Raw genomic sequence first — 26480 nt, 5'->3', positions numbered from 1 at the left:
AGCGAGCTGACACAAATGTCAAATGACAATTAGGGGTGAGCATGGTCCGATTTGGATTGGTTTCATGCTAAAACCTAAGCCGAACTAGTCCTAAATGGTTTGACATTTCTAAAAACCAAATCTGTTCAATAGAAGATTAAAATCAAACCAAACCAACATGATTTAAATGGTCTAGTTTGATTTGGTTTACCAATTTATATTATTATTATTATTATTCATGAAGATTTATTTTCTTTTCACATAAAAGCACCATCAAAAGAATTTATCAAGTAAAATGATTTAAATTGATATAAGATATTATCACTCAACAAAATAAAATTCTTAAATAAACATCCTCATTAAGGATTAAGATAAAGGCCTCCAATATATTACAAGAAAAATAAACAATTTAGTAAGTAAATGACTTATGGTTTAAGGCTAATCAACATAAAACTAAATTGATAAAAAATATCATAAATCCAAAATTATTTTCTAATATATTAATACTCCAACATAAATAACATCTTAATCAAAATGATGTCATTTTATTAAAGTCAGTCCAGTTCGATTTGAGAACGATTTTATTCACTGATAAATCTGAACCAATCTAAACATATTTTTTATATATCAAAAACCAATCAAACCAAACTGAATAAAATTTTAAACTAAAGCAAACCTGCAATTAGGTTTGGTTTCACTGGTTTGATTGATTCAAGTTCGATTTTTGCTCACCCCTAATGATAATGATTTGCTCTTCAATAGAAAAATGGCAAATTAATGGTGTAATAGAGAACAAGAGACATCAAGTGTCTAAATAAATTATTAAAAAATAACATGCAGCCCACACATTCCAATTGCGAGAAGAAATGGGATGAGATAGGAGCAAATACTCAATTCTTCCAACAAACGACAAATCTGGAGGGGTAGCAGAAATTTGGTTTCAGTCATTCATGCTGTTAGCTTTTGAAATTTTTTGGAGGTTAGCATGAAAGTCAAGATAAATATGACTTGCTCTCCAATACATAAAAATGTTCATGGCAGCTTACCGATGTAAGGCTTGATAGACATGTCAGGTAATGTTACTTTCCTAGATCTTTCTTATCAGAGTTATGATTTTTTAGGTGCAGTCAGATTAGATCAAAAACACAGAGCATCCTAGCAACATTTGTAGCTCCAAATGCCCAGCAAACTCAAATCAAGCCAGAGATGGAAAATCAAAATTCTATAGCCATCTTGTTTTATTATTGATGCAACATTTCTAATAGGAGCCTAAAGACTATAGAGCTATGAGGCTTTTCTTTAGAAGAATGAGTCAAGGGTGGTGTTGTAGCCTTCATTTATTTTCCATTTCTTTGCTTTGCCTTTTTGCAACCCTATTTATTAATATTGAGGAGGAATTCCTGATGTTGTCTTCTATGGCTCATTTTGTGTTCTCTACAACATTGTGACATGCTTAAAATTAGTTCCATTTTGAAACTAATAGCTATGTTGAAGAAGAATCTTGCTTTCCATTCTTTCATGGGTTCACACAACCCTTCACCATCAATTCTTTGTTTTGATACCTCATACTCTTAGCTATTGGAGTGGATATGTACCCTAAGTATTAATTTATTTAAATATCAGACAGCTTGCCAAAGCCTATAGCATTCTGAATGGACCTACACTTGATACTAAATTTAAGCCTAATGGGTCAAATGGGGCCTACAATTTGAGCCCACATATTACATGAGAGTTTAGATCGATCCACTTGGCCTAAGGCCTACCCACTCCGAAACTTATGTGTAATCCCTAGCTTGGTTTTTTTAAGACTTAGACCCTATTTAGTTAAGCTTTTAGAGTGTCAAAAAGTACTTACTAGTCCTCTTAAAGCACTTTTGGATAGTATGGTGATGCTTGATAAAAAATTGAAAAACTATTTTAGTTTTATTAAAAAGTTGAAAATATCTACTTGAGAAAAGCTCTATATAAAAGCTTTCTCTAAAAGTGCTTTCTGACTAATACCGCAAAGTTATTTTGATTTAAATAATTTTTTTAATGAGTAAAATACTTATTAACAAATCTCATAGTTATATCTTATGTCATATCATATTATATTAATATACTATAAATATAATATAATAAAACTAATATTATAATATATTATAAATATATAACATAATCTATTATAGTGTTATTATATTAAAAAATTAATTTAAAATATTAATTTTAAATAATAATATAATATTATTATATTATTATAATATAATATAATATATATTATAATTTATCATTAGATTAGATTATAATCCATCATTTTATATCACATTATATATTACATCATAACTTTTGATATTATATTATAGCATAATATTATATTATATTAAAATATTATATTACATTATATTATAATAATATTACATAATAAAATAATATTTTAAAAAAATAATATTTACATTATAAATATATGATATATCTATTATAATATAATAATATTTTGATAATAATATAATTAATATAATTTTATTATATTATAATCTATTATTAAATTAAATTATAACCAATATAGTATATTATATTATAAATTATATTATAATTATAATAATATTTTAATATATAATAAAATATAATATTATATCATATTATTCTCTACTATATAATATTATCTAATATTTTTTATTATCATTTTATTATACCAAAAGTATTTTTTTTATCTTAGTTGTCAAACATATGTTAAAGTTTCAAAGTACTTTATAAATGTGATTACCAAACAGCAAACAACTTGTAAAAATTTTACTTTCAAAAATTTTACTTTTCAAAAGTTCTACTTTCAGAAACTTCAAAAGCTCTATTATCAACAGTAATCCCAAATAGGATCTTAAACTATATGGCACTTTTTCTTCTGCTTAGGCTAGGAGGACTACATCTCGTTCCCTTTTTCTTTCTATTTACTTCTACTTGTACTAGCTTTGCTTTTTTCTTAATTTAATTAATTTGTTTGGTTGCTCAATACCTACCATTCTCTAAGAACAATGTTTGAGAGTGGAACTATTATGAAAGTGTGGTCCACACACAATCTAAATTCAAGAAGAAATGGGACAAGATAGTAGGACATGTCCAATTCTTTCAGGCCTTTCATATGGTTGGCTTTAAAAATTGTTCAAGATTGATGAAAGAGTCAAGGTGATACTAGCTTGGTTATTCAATAAGAAAGAAAAAGTTAATAGCAAATTAATGGTGTGAAGCTGGATAAATATACTTACTTTTCAACTGCTATTCTCTTTTTGAAAAACTAAGAGGCATGGAGTGTCTAGAAAAATTAATTTAAAAAAATGAAGTCAGGTCCACACATTTCAAATGCGAGAAGGAATGGGATAAGATAGGAGAAAATGTTCAATACTTTCAACAAAGGATAAATTTGGAGGGTTGGTAGAAGTTTGGTTCCAACATTTCATATGGTTAGCATTTGAAATTTATTGAAAGTTGACGTAAGAGTCAAGATAAAAGCAACTTGCTCCCCACGCAAAAGGAAAAGTTCATGGCAAATTTCTACAAAGGATAAATTTGGAGCGGTGGCAAAAGTTTGGTTCCAACCTTTCATATGGTTAGTATTGGAAATTTATTGGAAGTTGACATAAGAGTCAAGATAAAAGTGACTTGCTCCCCACACAAAAAAAAAGTTCATGGCAAATTTCTACAAAAGACAAATTTGGAGGGGTGGCAGAAATTTGGTTCCAACCTTTCATATGGTTGGCATTTGAAATTTATTAGAAGTTGATTTAAGAGTCAAGATAAAAGCGACTCGCTCCCCATGCAAAAGGAAAAGTTCATGATAAATTTCTACAAAGAACAAATTTGAATGGGGTAGAAGTTTGGTTCCAACCTTTCATATGGTTAGCATTTGAAATTTATTGGAAGTTAATGTAAGAGTCAAGATATAAGCAACTTGCTCCCCACGCAAAAGAAAAAGTTCATGGCAAATTTTCGATGTGAGGCTTGATAAATATGATCAATCATGTTATTTTTCCACATATTCTTTGTCGGATCTAAGATTTTCTTTGTGCCTATTATTCTCTAAGAATAATAGTAGATCCATTATGAAAGTGTGGTCTACATGTTTTAAATTCAAGTAGAAATGGGATAAGATAGGACAACATGTCCAATTCTTTCAAACCTGATTGGCTTTTAAAACTCTTTGAGATTGACGCAAGAGTCAAGGTGACATTAACTTTCTCTTCGATAAGAAAGAAAAAATTCATAGCAAATTAATGGTGTGAAGCTGGATAGATATGACTTGCTTTTCAAGTATTATTCTCTTTCTAAGAGAACAAGAGGCATAGTATCTAAAAAATAATTAAAAAAAAGAAGTGTGGTCCACACATTCCAAATGTGAGAAAGAATGGGATAAGATAAGAGAAAATGTTCAATTCTTTCAATAAAAAACTGATTTATAGGGGCCACTGATATTTGGTTTCAGCCTTTCACGTTGTTAGCTTTTGAAACTTTTTAGAGGTTAATGCAAGAGTCAAGATCAATATAATTTCCTCCCAATGCAAAGGGAAAAGTTCATGACAAATTGCTAATATGAGACTTGATAGATGTGACCAATCATGTTATTTTTCCACATATTCCTAGACATAGCTATGATTTTCTAAGCGCAACTAGGTTAGACTAGAAATACAGAGCATCCTATGCCATATTTCTAGACAGACTCAAATCAAGCCAGAGACAAGAAATTAGACTTTAAGGCATCCTATTTTATTATTGATGTAACACTTCATGGGTGACCTAAGGATTTTAAAGCTACGAGACTTTTTTCAGAAGAATGAGTCAAGAGTGTACTAGTATTGTAACTTTCATTTATTTTTTTTGTTTTTTTTTTTTGTAACCCTGCTTATTAAAAATTTTTTAGGCTTTTCTTATACCTATTATTTTCTTGAAAAAAAATAAAAAATTTGATGAGAAATTTTCGATCCCATCTCCTATGACTCATTGTATATTCTCTACAACATCGTGGCATGCTTAACATTAGTTCCATTTTGATATAAGCAATCTTGAAATTTATTGGAAGTTGACGTAAGAGTCAAGATAAGAGCAACTTGCTCCTCACGCAAAAGAAAAAGTTCAAAGAAAATTTCTACAACAGACAAATTTGGATGGCAAAAGTTTGGTTCCAACCTTTCATATGGTTAGTGTTTGAAATTTATTGAAAGTTGACGTAAGAGTCAAGATAAAAGTGACTTGCTCCCCACGCAAAAGAAAAAGTTCATGGCAAATTTCTACAAAGGACAAATTTGGAGGGATGGCAGAAATTTGGTTCCAACCTTTCATATGGTTAGCATTTGAAATTTATTAGAAGTTGATTTAAGAGTCAAGATAAAAGCGACTTGCTCCCCATATAAAAGAAAAAGTTCATGGCAAATTTTTATAAAGGACAAATTTGGAGGGGACAGAAGTTTAGTTCCAACCTCATATGGTTAGCATTTGAAATTTATTGAAAGTTAACGTAAGACTCAAGATAAAAGCAACTTGCTCCCCATGCAAAAAGAAAAGTTTATGGCAAATTTTTGATGTGAGGCTTGATAAATGTGATTAGTCATATTATTTTTCCATATATTTCTTGTCGGAGCTATGATTTTCTTTGTGCCTACTATTCTCTAAGAACAAATTTTTGAGTAGATTTATTATGAAAGTGTAGTCCACACGTTCTAAATTCAAGAAGAAATGAGATAAGATAGGATGACATGTCCAATTCTTTCAAACCTGATTGGCTTTTAAAACTCTTTAAGAATGATACAAGAGTCAAGATGACATTAACTTGCTCTTCAATAAGAAAGAAAAAATTCATAGCAAATTAATGGTGCGAAGCTGGATAGATATGACTTGCTTTTCAAGTGTTATTCTCTTTCTAAGAGAACAAGAGGCATAGTATCTAAAAAATAATTAAAAAAATGAAGTGTGGTCCACACATTCCAAATGCGAGAAAGAATGGGATAAGATAAGAAAAAATATTCAATTCTTTCAATAAAGGATTGATTTGTAGGGGCCACAGATATTTGGTTTTAGCCTCTCACATTGTTAGCTTATGAAACTTCTTGGAGGTTAATGCAAGAGTCAAGATCAATATAATTTCCTCCCAATACAAAAGGACAAGTTCATGATAAATTACTAATATGAGACTTGATATATGTGACCAGTCATGTTATTTTTCCACATATTTCTAGTCATAGCTATGATTTTTTAAGCGCAACTAGGTTAAACTAGAAATACAGAGCATCCTATGCCATATTTCTAGACAGACTCAAATCAAGCCAGAGACAAAAAATTAGACTTCATGGCATCCTATTTTATTATTGATGTAACACTTCATGGGTGACCTAAGGATTTTAGGCCTATAAGTCTTTTCTTCAGAAGAATGAGTCAAAGGTGTACTAGTATTGTAACTTTCTTTTATTTTCTTTTTCTTTTTTTTCTTTTTTGTAACCCTACTTATTAAATTTCATTTCTTTAGGCATTTTTTATACCTATTGTTTTCTTGAAAAAAAATAAAAAATTTGATGAGAAATTTTCGATCCCATCTCCTATGACTCATTGTATATTCTCTACAATATCGTAGCATGCTTAACATTAGTTCCATTTTGATATAAGCAGTCTTGATGTTGAGGAAGAATATTACTTTCAATACTTTCATATGGGTTCACCCAACACACTCGTCATCAATTCTCTATTTTAATATCTTCAATAGCTATCTTTAATTAGGTTTAAACCTATCTTTTATTTTCCTTCCAAAAGCAGCGAAAGTGCCTCTCTTTTTTATATCGATATTTCATATAAGAACATAAAGATCTTTTTTTAGGGAACGCATAAGAACATAGAGATTAATATCATCTGATTCTTGCTTCGTGGCTAGTCAGAGGGTGTTATTCAGATGTTTTAGTTACTAAAAACCTTTCTAGTACGTAATCCATATGAGACTAAATATATGTTTATATAGTTCCCTCCATACTCCTCCCATTTGAAGCCTAGCATCCTTAGTAGACTAAGAATCCAAATTCGATCAAATCCAGTAAAAAAATACCAAGATCGGCCCATAGTTGGCCCAAATACACCAAGATAATGTATCCTGATCTGCATAGGCCATGAACTGCATCCTCTCTAACACCAGTATAACGGCCCAAAAATATAAAAAGTCATGCGAGCATGTATTTAGTCTTACAATAGTCACATGTTTGAAAAATCTTGAATACTTACATAGGACTAAGAAACTCAAATAATGCCTTTCAGCTAGTATTTTGGGATAAAAATTTGATTTGTAGCAAATGATATCAAAGTGTACTTGGCCTAGCTTCCACGTAGACTAGTAGATACTATAATATTGGGTCATTTGGATTGACCATAACTGATCATGGTATTGGTAATTGGATATGCTTGAATTTGGACCTTTTGTTGGTAAGGACTTAAGGGTTAAAATGGAGAATATGTGAGAATCTACGAGCACACTTGAGTGCTTATACATGTTAAAAACTCTAAAAATACTTTCTAACTAGGGTTTTTTTTTTTTTTTTTTTTGAGGTCTTTGATTGTTAGAGCTTCGAGCAACATGCTTTTTGGAAGCCGATACATCTGGATGCATGTAGATCATAGACTCCTCCAAGAGGGGTTCACTTTTTCATTGGAAATGATGCCGGTGTCCCTCCCTGAGTCGAAATACCCTCAGATGTATTTAGATCTAGACTCCTACAAGAGGGATGCACCTTCTCATGTGAAATGGTGCTGGTGTCTCTAACTCTGTCCGTGGCTCAAAATCTTAGATATCTATCGACAGAAACATCAAGATGAGCAGCTATCCATACATCACCAATCTCCTTTCCACAATCAAGTCCTCTAGTGAGGCTCTTGGCGATAGACTTCAGTTCTTCGATGCTTTTAACGCATCCGGCAGTCACATACCGGACCTACGATTTTGAGATTTTTTTTTCCCCACTTTTTGAAGGAATGTACTAATTCTATTATGACCTTACTAAATTGGGATAAAACTCGAGAAAAGCTTTGTAGCTGTATGACTCATTCTAATTTGTTTAATCCCAAGCCATGCAGGATACTTTTTGATCATTTTGACGGAAAAAAATCTAAGATGTAGGTTGAATCAAGCACCATCAGCCATACCAAAATTCTGGGCAAATGAACTTCCCCTGTACCCAGTTCTATTATGGCAATTAATTCGACTAAAATGATTACCAGCAGCAAATGAGTTGTGCCGGTGAACATGAAACAGGGATTAATGACCCAGGACGTCATGGGCTCTAATTATTTTCCCAATCTTAAATTCTGGAAATCAATGAAAACGAATAAATATTGGCTTGAGATTTGATAAAGCCTACTTTACTTTTCCTCAGAAAAACCTACTTTAGTCTAAAATTCATCAAAATTTTATCCAAACAATCTTTAATCGAAATTTTTTTATCTTGCCTTTACTCGCATGATCATGGAACATGATCTGTGTTCTGGTATTGCATATATATATATATATATATATATATATATATATATATATATATATATATATATATATATATATATATATATATATATATATATGTAGCAACGCATGGGGCGGTTTTTCTCATAATAAGAGAGCAAGTTTCGTTACGGTAAGGAACAAATGCTCAATATTTCATCACTCAAACAGGATTAAATAGGGGCTGATTTGGAGATGCTTAACATATTATCTACTCAGCTATAAGCAATGAACCTTTTATATGTTGGTGGATGTCTGATCAGGACACCACCTTCCAGAACTTTTTCGGTACCATGCGATGTAGCAAGAAGAAAGAAGAAATAAAACAGAAAACAATCAATTACGTGGATCAGCTAAAAAAGAGCTCACCTCCACGGGACATACAAACTTCACTATGAGAAAAAGAAATATTATAAAAGAAGATCTCATCCTCAATCCTCATACACTCAATTTCTCTCTCATAAAACATTCTCCCTCACAAAAGCTCTCTCTCTAGAAAGACCCCCCTGAAGTGACCGCTGTCCAAGACCCCCCTGAAGTTCTCGCATCTCTCTCTCTCTTCACAGGTGTTCACAAGTTCTCTGTGGTGAAAAAATCGAGCCACACCACGTCCGTATCTTTCTATTCACGATCATAGCCTTTTAAAGGCTAAAAAACCCAATTAGGAAGTGATTAGAACTCCTAATCAGGCCCAAACAAGCTCATAAAACCTCCGAAATCATCGGATCGTGACCGACAGCTCTCAGAGCTGTCCGATCATAATCGATCCACAGAACAGTGCCGTGAATCACGAGAAATGTGTGGGAAAATACCCGCGCGGTCCATGCCCTCCTCCATGCACCGCTTGGTCCACGATGGATCAGGCAATCAGGCTCCCAATGGCGCTTGGGCCTGGGCCGGCCCGCGCATGGTCCTGGGCCGTGCCCACGCCATGCGCCAGGGCCTAGGCCGCACGCCCGGGCCTGGGCCAGCCACATACTCGCATGCCTGGGCCTGGGCCAGGTGCCGTGTGCGGCTGCACCGCCGCTGCTTCGCCGGTGGTCCTTCGCCGCCTCGAATTTAATGCCTACTTCAATCGTACGTATCTTCTCCATCCGAACTCCATTTGGGATGATATTGATCTCGTTGAACTCCATTTTTCATCGCGGACCTCGCTGTGGGCTCAATATGAATCGAATCTTGAGGCATCAAATTCTAACAATCTCCACTTCGACTCAATATTCGGCCTTCTCCCTAACTCCGAGAGTTTTTCGGGGTATCATCCTACGGCAATAGGAATCTTACCTTGCGATGTCGCTTCTCATCCTCCTGAGTCTCCTATCTCGTGCCCGATCCACCTCCACCTGGAGCTCTACCTCGCTTTGGGCTTCACCTGGCTCCTGAAGCTCTACCCCGCCAGGTAATAATGTTCTCTTCTCCCCTTCTTCCCCTCCAGAACAATTCTATCGCTGCGTAGCACCTTTAGAATTCTTCCACCAGCTACCGTCCTGTAGCCTCTCGAATCCAGTCTGCTCAGTGAGATAAGATTCTGTCTGAAATCGAATATGTATCGGACCTCCTTCAATCTCCTCACTGCACCATCATGTGTCCTCCAGCTGAACGTCCCGATACCTCTGATCGCACAGCATGATCCATTCGACAGATAAACAGTGCCCTCACTATTCTCCAGAGAGTCAAACTGCTCTTTTCTACAACATACATGATAGGTGCATGCAGAATCTAAAATCCACTGTTGGAAAGAAATAGATATCTTATCAGATATCTCCAGGATATCTCTATCTGAATCGCTATTGACCGTCGCCACAGCAGTCATCGTCCGATTTTTGAGTTGAGAGCAATCTTTGGCTAGATGCCCCAACTCATCACACCGATAACACCTGATTTTGCTCAAGTCTAGGACCATCCTCATCGCGATCTCCTGTCACTCCATCTACCGCTTTCTGCTCCTCCATAAACCACCAGAGCTGAACTACCGCCACCTGAGCTCGAAGTCGGGTTCTCCCTCCTGAGAACCTCATTCTGGAGTGTCACCGCGGTGAACTCATCCATCTTGATGGTGCTCTTCCCCACTAGAAGAGTAGTCACCAAGGACTCATACGAAGGAGGAAGCGACGCTAGCAAAACCAATGCCCTGGTCTTCTCCTCAACATTCTCGTCAATGCTGAGGAGGTCGGTGAGGATCTTCTGAAAGTGGCTTAGATGCTCCTATACGCTCTGTCCCTCAGCCATCTGCAGTTGGTGAAGTTGCCTCCAGAGAAAGAGAGTGTTGGTAAGAAACTTCACCATTGACAGTTCCTCGAGCTTTGATTACAGCACCGTCAGGGAAGTCTCGCTAAGTACATGGATCACCACCTTATCTGCTAGGTATATGCTGATGGTACTCATCATTTATATCTGTAGCCATTTTCAATCCCGCACCTCCATGGTGGTCGGCTTCTCCTCGCACAAAAAAGCATCGATCAATCCTTATTGGATGAGCATGTCCTTCACCCTTACTTGCCACAAGGAGAAATTACTTTTTTCATCAAACTTGTTGATCTCCATCTTGATTGATCTTGTCTTCTCCATCTTCAATCTTGCTCACTACTGCTGCAATCTGCGTCCTTGTACCGCCTCTCTTTGATACCACTTGTTGGTGGATATCTGGCCAAGACACCACCTCCTAGGACCTTTTCGGTATCACACGATACAGCAGGAAGAAAGAAGAAATAAAAAAGAAAACAATCAATTATATGGATCAGCCAAAAAAGGGCTCGCCTCCATGGGGCATGCAAACTTCACTATGAGAAAATAAAATATTACAAGAGGAGATCTCACCTTCAACCTTCGTACATCCAATTTTTCTCTCACAGGAAGTTCTCCCTCACAAAAGCTCTCTTTCTAGGAAGACCCCCCTGAAGTGATCAATGTCCGCTGTCCAAGAGCTCTGCTCCTTCTCTCCACAGCATCCTCGCATCTCTCTCTCTCTTCACGGGTGTTCATGGATTCTCTACGGTGAAAAAACCGAGCCACACCACGTCCGTATCTTTCTGTTCACGATCAGTCTTTTAAAGGCTAAAAAACCCAATTAGGAAGTGATTAGAACTCCTAATCAGGCCCAAACAAGCTCATAAAACTTCCGGAACTGTTGGATCATGACCGACAGCTCCTAAAGCCGTTTGATCGTGATAGGTCTACGGAACAATATCGTGGACTACGAGAAACGCGTGAAAAATGCCCACAAGGTCCATGCCCTCCTTCGTGTACCGTTCGATCCATGATGGACCGGGCAATCGGGCTCCGAACGATGCCTGGGCCTGGGTCGGACCGCCCGCCCACGCACCTGGGCCAGCCCACCCGCCCGCGCACCTGGGCCTGGGCCGGGTACCGCGCATTGGGCCGCGCCCTGCCGTGCCCAGCCCGCACGCTGCCGCATGCTGGGCCGCACCCTATTGTGTGCGGCCACGCCGCCGCCGCCGACTGCCGGCGGTCCTCTACCACCTCGAGTTCCGTGCCGACTTCAATCGTGCGTATCTTTTCCATCCGAACTCCGTTTGGGGTGATCTTAGTTTCGTTGGACTTCATTTTTCATCGTAGACCTCGCTGTGGACTCAATGTATACCGTGTCTTGAGGCATCAAATCCTAATATTATAGTACTTATCGACCCTAGCGGCTTTTCTAGAGTGATTTTTTAGTATTTGGACTTCATTTAATATGACTTTTCTGTAGGTGTTAATGCTGGTGCTCCAATTCGAAACCGAAGCGCAGATATTTCAGAGTGTGGAAAGGCATGAAAACGGATGTGAGTGCATCCATAAATGCTGTCCATCGTAGAATAGGCGGCCGCCAAACAACACATGTAATATATATGCATCGCATGATTTGCGCTCATACATAACGGTCCATCTTATGATGGACGGCATCCACAAGCACATTGTATCCTACAGTGCCGCGTGCACACCATTGAAGATCCATGCTGGGAAAGACATTGCGCACTGGCACTACCTTTTATTATTTAATTGTATATATATATATATATATATATATATATATATATATATATATATATATATATAAACCCTTGTACTGTAGGCTTTCTGTCGACATCTGCGGTCGGACGTTGCTACCAAATTTCTGGTTCCAGTTGATCCCTACGTTCCCATCAACTGGGAGCTGGGAATTTTTCCAATGATGTCAGTTTGACTGGTGCGGATCTTTATTCCTCGACTTGTTTACACATGCTTGTGTTCGCCCCATTTCCAGCCATTTCGGCCGTGGCGAAGAAATTTGCTCTCTATCCCGTTATGGGCGCGCACCAAGTTTCATCCGTCTGTTCTATGCTTTCATTTTTCCTCTTCTTCAGTATCAGATTAGCTATAGGCCTCGCAAAGCAAAAAGGCTGTTCTTCCTCCTGCGGACTGCAAAAAATCAGCTACCCTTTTCGTTTAAAAGATGATCCAGCAGGTTGTGGTCTTTCATCACAGTACCAACTCATTTGCGAAGGTAACAAAACTATCTTGGATATCCAATCAGACAAGTTCTATTATACTGGGGGTGGCTTAGCCTTCCATTTTCTCAAGGAAACAAGATACTATGTCACTGAAATTTCATATGACCAACAAGAAATCAATGTTGTTGATTCTGGCTTGGCAAGTGGCCGTTGTGGTCTTCCCACTCGATCTTCGCCATTTGAGCTGGATGATTTTGAAAATTTTGACGATGACTTTTGGTTATCATTCCCGTACTGGTTAGCATATTCGAGTAATTGGGCTACTTTCATGAGTTGCACGAGGCAGATTAAGAACGACACGTATCAGTTCATCCCTTGCCTGAGCCACAACAACAACACATTTGCTTATGTCGTTGTTGGAGAAGACGCGAATTCGTTGCAGTTTCTTGAGCCTTCCTGCAGGTTTCTGGCTGCGATTCCCACGGCTGGTTCTCCTGAAATGGATTCAACGACTGATGTTTTCAAACTCCTTCAGAAAGGCTTTGTTCTTTCATGGGACGACCTCCAAAGATTCTCATTTCAGCTGTGTCTGGACGAATTACGGTGACCAGCCTCAAACTCTCGATCTCTTTCCCAAGCTTAGAGGTGAATGTTCCTAATTTGTTTTCTACATCTTCGCATGTCATACAGGAGGTTGTTCCATCGTATAGAGACCGCCGATGTATCAGTTCCCTCTAAGATTCTTGCTGCCTATGACTTGAACTTTTACTTCGTAAGGTGCATCAGGGATAGATATGCTCGAAGTTATCCTCCCCTTATTCAAGATGTCTTTCGCACTTTAATATTAATTGTGGAGCACTTGATAGGTAAGACCATCCATCGCTCACTAACCATTTTTCTTGGTTATGCAGTACCGACTAAACACGTTCGGTTTTGCAGCACTTGCAATGTCAGGCAGACTTGTATTTGCACCTTTAGCGGTTTACCTTTTCCTTGCCCACAAATTTTGGAGCACACGAGCATCCATCGACAGTGTGGAGAAGTTTCTGCGGAACCAGCAAACACTAATACCAACGAGGTATTCATACACCGACATCATTGCAATAACGAGCCACTTCAAAGAAAAAATAGGACAAGGGGGTTTTGGGTCCGTCTTCAAAGGGAAACTCCTCGGTGACCATCTGGTCGCCATCAAGATGTTGGGCAATTCCAAGTGCGATGGGGAAGAATTCATCAACGAGGTCTCCACAATTGGCAGGATTCACCACGTAAATGTAGTGCAACTTGTTGGCTTCAGTTCAGAGGGATCCAAGAGGGCTCTCGTATATGAGTACATGCCCAACGGGTCACTTGATAAGTATATCTTCTCGCCTAGCGGAACGAGACATCGTCCTTCATATTTCACTTGGGATAAACTCAATGATATAGCACTAGGAGTGGCTCGAGGTATCGATTATCTCCATCGTGGATGTGATATGCAAATTCTACACTTCGACATCAAGCCTCAGAACATCCTTCTTGACAAGAATTTCACCCCAAAGATTTCGGATTTCGGATTTTGGACTTGCAAAGTTATACCCGAAGGAATATGGCCTGGTGTCCATGAGTGCTGCCAGAGGGACGATAGGATATATAGCTCCTGAATTGATATCTAGGAATTTTGGGGTAATTTCTGATAAGTCGGATGTTTATAGTTTTGGAATGTTACTCTTGGAGATGGCAGGGGGAAGGAGGAATGTGGATCGAAGGGTGGAGAATTCAAGTCAGGTTTACTATCCTTCATGGATCTATGATCAGCTTGCACCGGGGAAAGAACTCGAAATCAATAACAGTATAGAAATTGGTGATGCGGAGAGAAAGCTATGTATGGTGGGTTTATGGTGCATTCAGATGAAGTCATCTAGTCGTCCCTCGATGAGCAAAGTTATAGAGATGCTGGAAGGTGATGTCGATAGCCTGCAGATTCCACCCAGACCTTGTTTTTCTTCGTCGCAGCCAATCTCAATAAGACAGTCTTGCATGGACTCTTCTCTCACAGAATTATCGATCATCTGCGAGCATGATGAACTTCCCTGAATAGACCACTAGAGTGGACCTTGCTAGAATGTGATGATTCCCAACTCTCGAAGGCCTTGCAAGACCAGCTTCACTATGCAACCTGCTTTGTTTTGAGTCCTAGCATTGATATTATGTTTTCTTGAATTAATATGTAGCCATCATATTATATCATGTAATTAGTTGCATATCTTTATGACTCTATCTATGGAAAATTTCTTGGTAGGTCAACCATGGATTGTACAACCAATTTGAAAGATGATTATCTTTTAGCTTTTACTGGAGCATGTAGTCATTTTCTGCTACAAGTATTTTCTTCCAATAACGGAGATGCAAATTTTTTTGATGTAACAAAAACAGAGGGGCAAGTTGTGCACCAGAATCTCATCTTTGGACCATTTAATAGAGTGATATACTTCAAGATGATGCAGAACTTTTCAGTCAAGCACGTTGCCAAATTTCTTTGCTTACATTCCAATGGCAACCAGCATTCCCTGAGAAGAAGCCTGCAGGCTACGTGTTCGATGAATTGCTTAATAGGGACGAGAAGATGTTGGATGATAAGGACAATTATAAAGGATACTTTAGACATGTTTAGCATTTTTTTTTTTTTTTTGCAAGGTATAGCCTACTTACTGGGAAGCCAATCATCTTGTTTTTTTGTTTTTTATTATAAGAGAGTTTAGAAAAGATAAAAATAAGGTCCCAAACAAATAAAGAACTATAGTGAATGTCTTCCATTACCTTGATGCGAGAATGGAGTCAGAGCATTTCCCTTTTTTTTTTTTTTTTAATGATGCGAACAAGAGGTAGCAGGAAGCTATACCTCCATTTTATTCAATTAGGGAATACAAAATGCTCTATAACAGAGCTCTCAATAGAGCCCAACAACAGAAAATTTCAGCTTACGGTCACATTGATGAATGGGAAAGAGAAGCAAAACAATAAGAAAGATGCATTTAGCTGCAGGGAGGGTGGGCCAAATTTCTGTACTCAATAATCAGATAGCACAAATTTCCATGTATAAAACAATAAGAGAGCGTTTCTATATTCAAGAATCAGATAGCACAAATTTCCATGGATAAAACAATAAGAGAGCATTTCTATATTCAATAATCAGATGGGACGACAAATTTCCTCAAAAAAAAAAAATCAGATAGCACAAAAAAGACACACTGATGTGGATTTGTACATGGAACGTTCGTCAATTCATACAAGGGAAATTCGATCATGTTCCTTCTTTGATAAATTTATTGCATCACTCTTTATTGCTTCAAGTAGAAAATTTCGGGCATAGTTTGGACAACCAAATAGTTTGGGCTTCAAACTTTTCTATGGATATCTACCTTTTGTAGTTTGGTGATCTGAGAATCGTTTCTATTCAAAAAAAAAGATGCCATTAGCATCGCTACCGAGAGAATATGTTTAAGCGTAAGCATGCATCTGTAATACCCAACATAAAGTTAACAGTAAAATCTCAATTTACAAGCTGCACGAGTGCCGTTTCTGTCCCCCTCCCTTCTTTCTTTCTTTCTTTTTTCTTTTTTCCTCTCTATTATATTTTTAGCCGCTGAAGTTTATATATAATCATTTTATCATGTAGAGGGCTCCTGTGAGTACTTGGTTTGGATGACGCTGGTGTAAGCAGCGCGTATATATATATGTTGATGTATACTGGAAATACTTCCAATATTGTAAAGATAAATTTGTTTTCAGTTGCTTAAAAAAAAAAAAAAAAAAAAAAAAAAAAAAAAAAAAAAAAAAAAAAAAAAAACTTCCATTACTTCTTCAAATGCTCATCATTGACTCGGAGAGGGAAGATTCCATAGGAACGGTCCTCCTGAGAACAGCGTTCACCATCTACTTGCGATAAGACTCACTGGTTACGCGCATTTCAGTGGATCGATGACCAGGTCAATCACTTACTAGTCAAATCTGGCTGTGACCAATGATGGCATAATAATTTCAGTCCCCATAAAAGCCGTAAGGGAAAACTCAGAAACGATCAGATCTCTTCTGGAGCTGAAAGTTCTCACTTATGCTCGTTCATGGCGGTGTCCGGGCTCCTCAGTGCGATCTTTCTTCTACTCTTCCAAGCCAGAAGCAAGATGACACTGGGCTATAAAGAAGAAGATTTTTTCACAGCTTGCCCTCCTTCCAACTGGGGAAAAGGAGGCCTAGAGGTCAGATACCCTTTCCGAGTAGAATCCAGTCCATCACACTGTGGTGCCCCGGGCCTCGTTCTCTCGTGCTGGGGAAACGAAACCCTCCTCTCACTACCCGACTGGGGCTCCCATAAGGTGATTGACATCGACTACGTAGAATCCTTAATAACGATCCGGCTTGGAGACCCGTGGTCTGGCTGCCAGCTGCAAAACTTCAGCTCCGCCAGCCTCACCACGACAGTTTACACACCTCTTATGGCATCGGCCAGTTTGGTGAACTGTTCAAAAGCATGGAATTACGGGAGCGGGCCCTTAAGAGAGGCGTATGGCGTGACACCGATCTCATGCTTGAGCGGTGCCGGCCATTTTGTTTATATGGCTGATATCGACATGCCTATGGTCCTGCTACCTTTGGATTGCGTGGTGGTTTCAACTAATCTTGTGCTTCCAGAATTGGGATGGGAATTGGGAAAAAGTGTGCAAAGGGGAGAGGTGATGCTTCGGTGGTACCTTCCTGAGATCGGCAACATATGCAGCGACTGCGAAGGTGCGGGAGGACGTTGCAAATTTGACTGGACAATAAACCAAGCTTCCTGCAGCTTTCCCGAACAGCCTGGTGAGCTTCCATATTCCTTCCTTCTGTGGATGGTTATTTGCTAGCTCACGGTGGTGAGCTGTGGCGATGCCAGGGTGTCCATCATACTCGCACCAGGCCATCACCATTCACACTCAGGTGGCACTCGCCACCGGTGGCGAGCCATATTTTTTCCAATTGCTAGTCCCTTTGGTCTCTGTTTACGCTCGGCTATTTGGATGCCGGTCGAAGAATTACTCGTGGATATGTTACGCATTCACTAACCACTGGAATGAGTTAAAAGGGGAAGAAGAATTCTTCCGATTTGACAGAAACTAAGATCATAAGATCCTAAAAGCATTTGGATATAGAAAATTACATGATCTCGCTCATCCAAGAGTAAACTATATAAACTTAGATCTAGGCCTGCTTATCGGGCAGGTCAGACTGGGCTCGGACCAGGGGACGGCACTTTGTATTACTAATACGACTCAACCAATTCTCAAACTAAAATAGTTTCTATCCGTATTACTTTTAACATGGTTGGAATATGCAATGATTTTCAGTAGTCTTTAATATTGCATAGTCCATGCTGACAACAAGTCCAAAATCGAAATTAAGTATGCTATAAATCCACCACCCATCATGCAAAAATTGAGCATGATCAACAAAATGTGTGCATTAATTATTTAATAAGTCAATTATCTTTGTCTCAACCATTTTGGCATGACTCCTCTAAGTGCTGGTCCTCAGGAGATGTGATTTTAGCATTAGCGAGAACAAGGGTCATGAAGAATTAAATTACTTATTTGTTAAAAAATAAAAATTTAAAGAAAATACAAAAAAAATTATCAAAAAAAGAAAATAAAAGAAGAAATCTCACAAATCACATTTTAAAACAATATTTTTGCTTATTTAAAATGAATTCCTTAAAATACGGCTAAAAATAGTCCCATGACATTTTTTTTTTTTTTTTTGGTAACAAATCCGATGACATTTAATAGGCACATAAAGACTGCATCTCTTCTTTCTGTCACATTTAGTAATACCCATGAATGACCCTTCTTCACCACTAGTAGTCCTTGCCTAAATAACTTCAAAACTTTCTATTTCATGTTAATTTCAAACAAAATGTGATACATCTGCACGTGATAGGATACAACATTGCCGATAATTGTGGAAATGCGAGAGCTTCCACTAATACTCTACTATGGAGTTTGGGTTATGTAGTGGAATTTATGCTTATTTGTCTTCAAGTTATTTCATTTCATCCATAAATTATGTTTCGGCTACTTAGAAAATCATATCTTGGCATTTGCTTATTTGAAAGTATTCTTTCAAATCCAGGCAAAATCATAAATAACCTCGCGGCACTTAGTAGTAGGTATTTCTTATATTCCAACGAATTGGAACCTACATCATTAGGGGTTTGTGCAAGCTATACTCTTGGATGACCTTTTATCCGACTTGTGCTGATTGTGTGCGAAAGCTCTGAAGAACTTCATATAATTTTTCTATATTTATATGCTTCTCATATTGCATTCAATGTTAATCAGATCATTCTTTTCTTCTATATTGTTTTAACTAATTTAAACATCTCTATAATTTAACATCCAAACAAATTCATCTTATCTGTCAATCTTTTGTGCAGGTTTAGATTCTTCAAACAAAAATCACTCTGCAGGTGAGTCCCTATAAACTGTTTGCAAATTTGTATAAAAAAGCACTCAGCTGAACTAGACATGTAAGATAGAATTTAATGATACGTGACAGATAAATCAGTTAAGGATTCAGCTTGACTGGGGAATTCTAAGTAGAGCATTGTCTCTGCTATGGAATGTAGTTTAATGATTTATTCAATCTTATTGGTATGTAATCTAATTAGTATTCTCCCTATTGTCCTTCCTACCACTTCTGTCTTCTTTTCTACATCCTATATTTATTTCTTCATAAAATTGGATGGGAATTAGGGCTAAAATCAGATCAGATATAGATCGAATATTAGCATATCCATATCCATATTTGTTTTGTCTGATGAATACAAATATAGATACAAATATTATTTATATGCAAAAATTCATATCCATATTTGTTTTAAACGAATAGGGATATAATTTGAAATTTGCAAGTATGGATATAATGACAGATATAACTTAAATAATTAAATTTTATAACTACAAAGTCAAAGATATAACTAATTAGATGATAAATCAAGTTAATAATATATTTATATGGTTGTATATTTTTTTAAAAAAAATTAATAAATATTATATGAAATTATATAGGGTTACATGTAGATTCGGATATTCGGATACAAATTAGATAGTTATCCATCGATATGTATATCAATATTTCTTTGACGAATATAGATACGAATGCGGATATTAGTCTAATTCTCAAATTTTTGTCTATATTCGAATTGATTCGGATATGGAAACAGATTCGGACAGATAATATCCATACCACCTTCACCCTTAATGGAAATGAGATAACTCTCCCTCACCATCATAAAAATAAAAAAAATAATAATAAAAAAGAAGCAAAAAGAAGAGCATGTTATCAACATTAAGCTTATTCATTGAGGTGATGAATGCTACCACACATGCACGGTAATGTGAGGATATGCATCATGCGTGCAACCCGTCGTTACTATTCACACTCGGGTGGCATTAGCCACAAATGGCGAGCCAAACCTTTTATATGCTAATCTCTTGCTTTGAGTCTTTACATGCTTTGCTATTTAGATGCCGGTATAATTATCAATGGACTCAACCAATCCTAAAACTAACATGACTTCATTGGCATAACTCTTAACAACACTGGAATATGCGATGATTTTTACTACTCTTCATTGCATGGTCTATGCTAGCAACTCCTAAAAACTACACTAAGTAGGCCATCAATATTTCACAACTCAACCCACCTTGTCTCAGCTGGTCGGCACCACTCTCTTAAGAACTTGCTCTTGGTTAAGGTTTAGGGGTTCAAATCAAAAGTAAAAAATCAAAGAAAAAGAAAAGAAGAACTCTCGTCAAAGAAAAAGAAAAGAAGAACTCTCGTGAATCACATTTTGACTTTTGCATGTTTTATTAATCAACAAGACTTGTTTAATGGAAACAAATTCCATAAAATATGGCTAAAAATGGACACGGGACATTTAATAGGCATATAAACCTCACATCTCTTCTTTCAACCATATTCCAACCGCCTATATGGGTGAATCCAATCAGCTAAATTAGTTGTACTCTTGAATGACCCTTCTTCACCGTTTGTATTCTCTTCAAAATGAAATATGATGCATGAAATGCGCAAGATGGGCTACAACATTGCCGAGACTTGTGGACACAAGTGGGAGCTTCACAAACGCCCTGCTACAGAGTTTGGGTTCTATCATGGAATTGATGCTTTTCTGTTTTCAATTTAGATCATAGTTTTTAGTTTCATAGACACATCATATTTTGACTGCTAAGACATCACAATTTTGGCTTTTGCTTATTTGGAAGTATTCTTTGAAATATAGGTAAAACCATAAAATGCGGGTATTAGTTATATTCCAACTGATGGCTAGTATTTCTGTTTAATTGGTTCTTTCATCCCTTGATCCTTTCTGTGATAATCCTCTTTTCTATTTTATTTGACACTTTGTTTGCTGTGGGAACTTCTTACGTTCCCGCAAGGCACACTCGGTAATTACTTTTTTAATAAAATTTGGGGGGGAGAGTTTCACTCCCTCCCACTTCTCAAAAGTTATATTATCGGAATTTATATCCATGTGGCTTCATTTAATCAGCTGGCTTAGTTATACTCTTGAATGACCTTTTATCCAACTTGTGCTTTATTGCGTGCTAATTCTCTATAGTGCTCACATAATTTCCCTATATATATATATATGCATCTCATAACTAGGTCAACCAATGCTAATGAGATAATCTATCTTGTTTTAACTAATTTAAACATATCTATTGTTTTACATCCAACTAATTCATGTTATCTTAATTTTCTGCAGGTGCAGATCCTTCAAGCGTCAACCTCATCATAGGTGAATCCCTGTAAACTCTTAACAGACTTTCGTAGGAAAGCACTCCACTGAACCACTCATCTAACATAACATTTAATGATAGATGGCCAACAAAACAGTCAAGATGTGGCTTTCTCAAGAAATTCTCAGTAGAGCATTCTCTCTTGCACCCCCAACCTAATTTGTTCTCTCTCTTTTATCCTTCCTACCTCCTCTTCTCTTCTTTCCAATATCATAAATTTATTCCTTCATAAAATTGGGTGGAAGGGGGATAACTCCCTCCCTTTTTATAAAAAATAAAAAAATAAAGTAAAAAGAAGGGCATGGTATAAACAGTTTATTCATTAGACCTCACCTATAAAATTTCCATGTGACTTTTTTAAGTATTCGAGATGGAGTGACTCTTAGGAGGAACTGCATGGCATTGGTAAAAACTACAGCCGGACTTGGTCGCATACGAGGATGAGAGGCCTTCTCGATGATATATAACAATCATTTTACCATTTTTTCCTCTTGCAACTGAGTGTGGCAGGACAAATTGTGCTAACTACTGCATTGTTTTGCTTCAGGCTTATCTCTTGGTGCATTTGTCGTACTTGTGTCGGTGGCATTCAGTCTAGTCTACATCTTTAGAAAATCTGACAAGGAAAAAGAAGTACGTTTAAAGGTAGAAATGTTTCTTGCAACCTACAGGGCCACAAAACCCACGCGATACTCTTTTGCTGATGTTAAAAAGATGACAAAGCATTTTAAGCATAAATTAGGCCAAGGTGGATTTGGAACCGTGTATAAAGGAGAGCTACCAAATGGGATTCCAGTGGCAGTTAAGACGCTGATAAAATCCAAAGGGGAGGGAGAAGACTTCATCAATGAAGTAGCCACAGTTGGAAGAATCCACCATGCAAATGTGGTTCGTCTTTTGGGGTTTTGTTCAGAAGGAACATGGCGTGCACTTATTTATGAATTTATGCCAAATGAGTCACTAGAGAAGTATATTTTTGATAAAAGAAACAAAACAGATCATCAACCATTGGACATGCAAAAGCTGCAAGAGATCGCTATTGGGATTGCTCGGGGTATCGAGTATTTGCATCAGGGATGCAGTCAGCGGATCCTACATTTTGACATCAAACCTCACAATATTTTATTGGACCATAACTTTAATCCAAAGATTTCAGATTTTGGCCTTGCAAAGTTATGCTCAAGAGACCAGAGTATTATCACGATGACTGCTGCGAGGGGAACAATGGGCTACATTGCACCCGAGATCTATTGTAGAAATTTTGGAACAGTGTCTTATAAATCAGATGTCTATAGTTTTGGAATGTTGGTGCTGGAAATGGTGGGTGGTAGAAAGAATGTTGATCCTGATATCGAGAAAACAAGCGAGATATATTTTTCAGAGTGGGTATATGGCCAGATAGTACAAGGTCATGATCTAGGATTGGTGATGCAGAGGAATGGAGTTGAAGAAGATATCGCCAAAAAGCTTGCTATAATAGCATTGTGGTGCATACAGTGGAATCCAAGGTCATGATCTAGGATTGGTGATGCAGAGGAATGGAGTTGAAGAGGATATCGCCAAAAAGCTTGCTATAATAGCATTGTGGTGCATACAGTGGAATCCAATGGATCGACCCTCCATGACAAAAGTGATTCACATGCTGATGGAAAATTTGGAGAGCTTGGAGATACCTCCCACGCCTTTCGTCTCCTCCACTGACCAAAAGAATGGCGTGTAAACAAAATGCAGATTTCAAGAGCAGACTCAGTTCACATACCACAGAATACTATAAATGTTGCGCCCTATCAATACTGTAAAATATTATATTTGTACTTTTCATATCTTACTCCTAGTCTTCTACTTAACTATCATGACTTTCTGTAAGTGATTTTTGTAAATAATGCCTAAAAATAATTTAATAAAAAGATTGATTGTCCCACGAAATGAACAGTAGCTAGTAGAAAACCTTAAAACGATGGAGGGTAATAAAAAGTTTCAAATTTAGTGACAGATGCACCAAAATTATAACTAGTGTCAGCAATATATTTGCCAACTTGGTCAGACTCAAAGTCCGAAACCCCTTTGCAAGAAAATGAGTTCATAGGCATTCTGATGACTCAACAAGATTTGGGCCAAATTCAAACATGATCGTGCCATAAAAATCATGTTAAATAGATTCACATAAAATAAAATTCACTAGAAAATTTGAATATTTTTTTGCCAGAATATTTTCATTGCTTTCTGTAAAGCATGTTTTTGGGAAGCAAGGAAGTAATAAAAACTTTCTGTAAAATATTTTGATCTAAATAATCTTAAAAGTATTATATCTAAATTTCTCTGCCTCTATAGTCTTTTTAAAACATCAGTTGCTTAGTATTATGAAGTATAGATTATTTTTTATGCTCATCAAAGAACAAAAAAAAAAAAGAATTCAACCAGCCATGTAAATTCAGCAGATTATTGATCATTTTTCCAAGCACCAAGGTGTCTCTGGCGTTGAGGCCTGGTATGAGCTAGCCTCCATGTCGCCCAAGTTGAAACCACCCCATCTGCTTCTATGCACATCAATCCCGATCAAGGTCATGGATTCTTCCATCGCTGCATCCTAATCTCGCCCTTTAGATCCCAGATTCGGATGATTTAATTCCTAGTTCAAATGAAGGAAAGAGATTAGCACATGCTGTAGCCTTTCTTGTCATGAGATATTTTAATTATTTCAAAATTCTTTACAAATATACATTTTCTTGCAAACATTGTTTCCTTTTCAATTTCATTCTCTTTCAAAAAAAAAAAAAAGGGGACAGAAAAGAAGCAAAGTAGCGAACTAGAAAAATAAAGATGTTTCTATATTTGATTGCACATTATCTAGTCATCTTCCTGGCAATCCAGAGTCCTGCGAATCACACTATAATTTGCATGCTAATTTATTGTGTTTTATTTTCCTGCTGGAATTACTTTGTTGGTTTCCTAGGCAGGAACATGTTATTGAAATTTTTTGCCTGAGGATGTAAAAAGAAAATTTAGAGTAGATAAGATACAGGAGCGCCGCAATCTTTAATGCATCAGCCTGTAGTCTTAGGGAACCCCCTATTGATACCTTTCAGCACCACACACTAATAATTTCTTCTGATTTTCTCTCGGAGAAGACAGATGTCTTCGACAAGAGAGCTGCTATTTTAAGACAAACAGGTCTCACTCCTTCCCCTCATCCAGATCAGCATCCAGGTCCGATCCCAAAAGCTGTCCCATGAGCCATTTGCAGTATGCCAACTAGGAGGTCGAACTGGATGTCACTTTGTGTTATTGTATATCATCAATATTGAAGTTCTATATTTCATCAGAAAAAAAAAAGATTGAAGTTCTATATAAATGAATGGCAGTTTACTAAATAATCTGGCAAGGCACATATTTGTTTCATTTAGGCTTTTGTCCGTTTGTCCTCTTTATCTTTAGATCAAATTTTTGGAAAATTTGTACCTGTGTAGCTTTCGCTTTTGCTTGTCCAAGCAACTCTTGCCTTAACATGATCTGGGATGGCATGCTCCCCTTTTTTTATTTTTTTATATGATGTCATGTTTATTTTGATGAAAAGAGATGGAAAACCAATCCAAATTTATTAAAAAAAAAAAAAACCAATCCAAATTTATTAAGAAAAAATAAAGTACAAAAGGATCCTTAAGAAAAAAAGGAGCCCCCCATCACCACTGAAATTTAAATTTTAAATTCCCCCTAACATCCAATCAATATTTAAAATTCAAATTCTCCTATATAAATAAAAATACTAATTTTTAAATTTTTAAATTTGAATTTAAAAAATAAGAAACCTCCTTCATGCTGCCGACAGGGATGGAGCATTGCCAACTATTAGAAGAAAATCATCGATTCAACTTGTCTCCAGAGAGGAGAGGAAGATCTAAACCCAGTCTGCAGCCTAGAAAAGGAGGTCTGGCGACTGTTTAATGGCTGGATCTACCTGCCAACCTAGAGAGAAGAGGATTGCTGATAACACCAAAACTCCGAAAGAGAAGATAAAGAGACTTTCAAATAGAGGAGATGGTTAACTGCCGAGAGGGTTTAACCAACGCAAGAGAGAGAAAAGAAGAGAGAGAAATGAGAAGAATTTCCATGACTCATTTAGGCACGGCACCAAAAAAGAAGCACAAATCTAGTAATCGAAGAAGAGTGGGAGCCGGCCACAACACCATTAGCATTGAAAAAAGGGAGAGAAGCATAGAGAAGGCATCCAGCATCCAACATCCGGAAGAATGAGAAGTTGAGAGAGAGGGAAGGAAGAGGGGTTTCCAGTGGCAGACCCACTATCGAGAAGGGCCGGCGAACATCCTGATCCCGACGCTTGGAAACAAAAGAAATGGACTACCTTAGAGGAAGGAAAGAAGATGAAGGAGAGAGAGAGGGGGGGAGGATTTAGTTCCCAATCAAGGAAGATAAAGATCCTTAGAGCCGAAGGAAAGAAGCAGAGAAGAGAGAACTGGGGAGGAATGGGGGGGCACGACCAACCATACCGCAGGTGAGAAATCTAGCACCAAGAAAAGAAGGAAGAGAAGGAAAACCAAGTGTAAATTTCAATGATTGACCCACCATCGAAAAAGACCAGTGATAACCCATGAAAAGTCCAATAGGAAAGAGAGGATAAGGGGCTCGACCGAGGGGTGGGGGGGTGTGGGTTTCCAATAGCAAAGAGAGAGAAAAAGAGCAAGGGATAGGGAGAGAGATAAGAAAAAATCAACTACCAGTCGGAAA

The 26480-nt window shown here is 37.2% G+C and overlaps 2 pseudogenes; both read left to right on the top strand.

Annotated features, from left to right (window-relative positions):
- The first annotated feature begins 12578 nt into the window (after window positions 1-12578).
- LOC140853107 (rust resistance kinase Lr10-like) lies at window positions 12579-15237 on the top strand (annotated as a pseudogene).
- A 1507-nt stretch (window positions 15238-16744) lies between these two features.
- On the top strand, window positions 16745-23584 carry LOC105036221 (rust resistance kinase Lr10-like; annotated as a pseudogene).
- Window positions 23585-26480: the final 2896 nt, after the last annotated feature.

This window comes from Elaeis guineensis, chromosome 13 (assembly GCF_000442705.2).
Source record: "Elaeis guineensis isolate ETL-2024a chromosome 13, EG11, whole genome shotgun sequence".
NCBI lineage: Eukaryota > Viridiplantae > Streptophyta > Magnoliopsida > Arecales > Arecaceae > Elaeis > Elaeis guineensis.
This window is presented reverse-complemented; position numbering and strand designations above follow the sequence as displayed.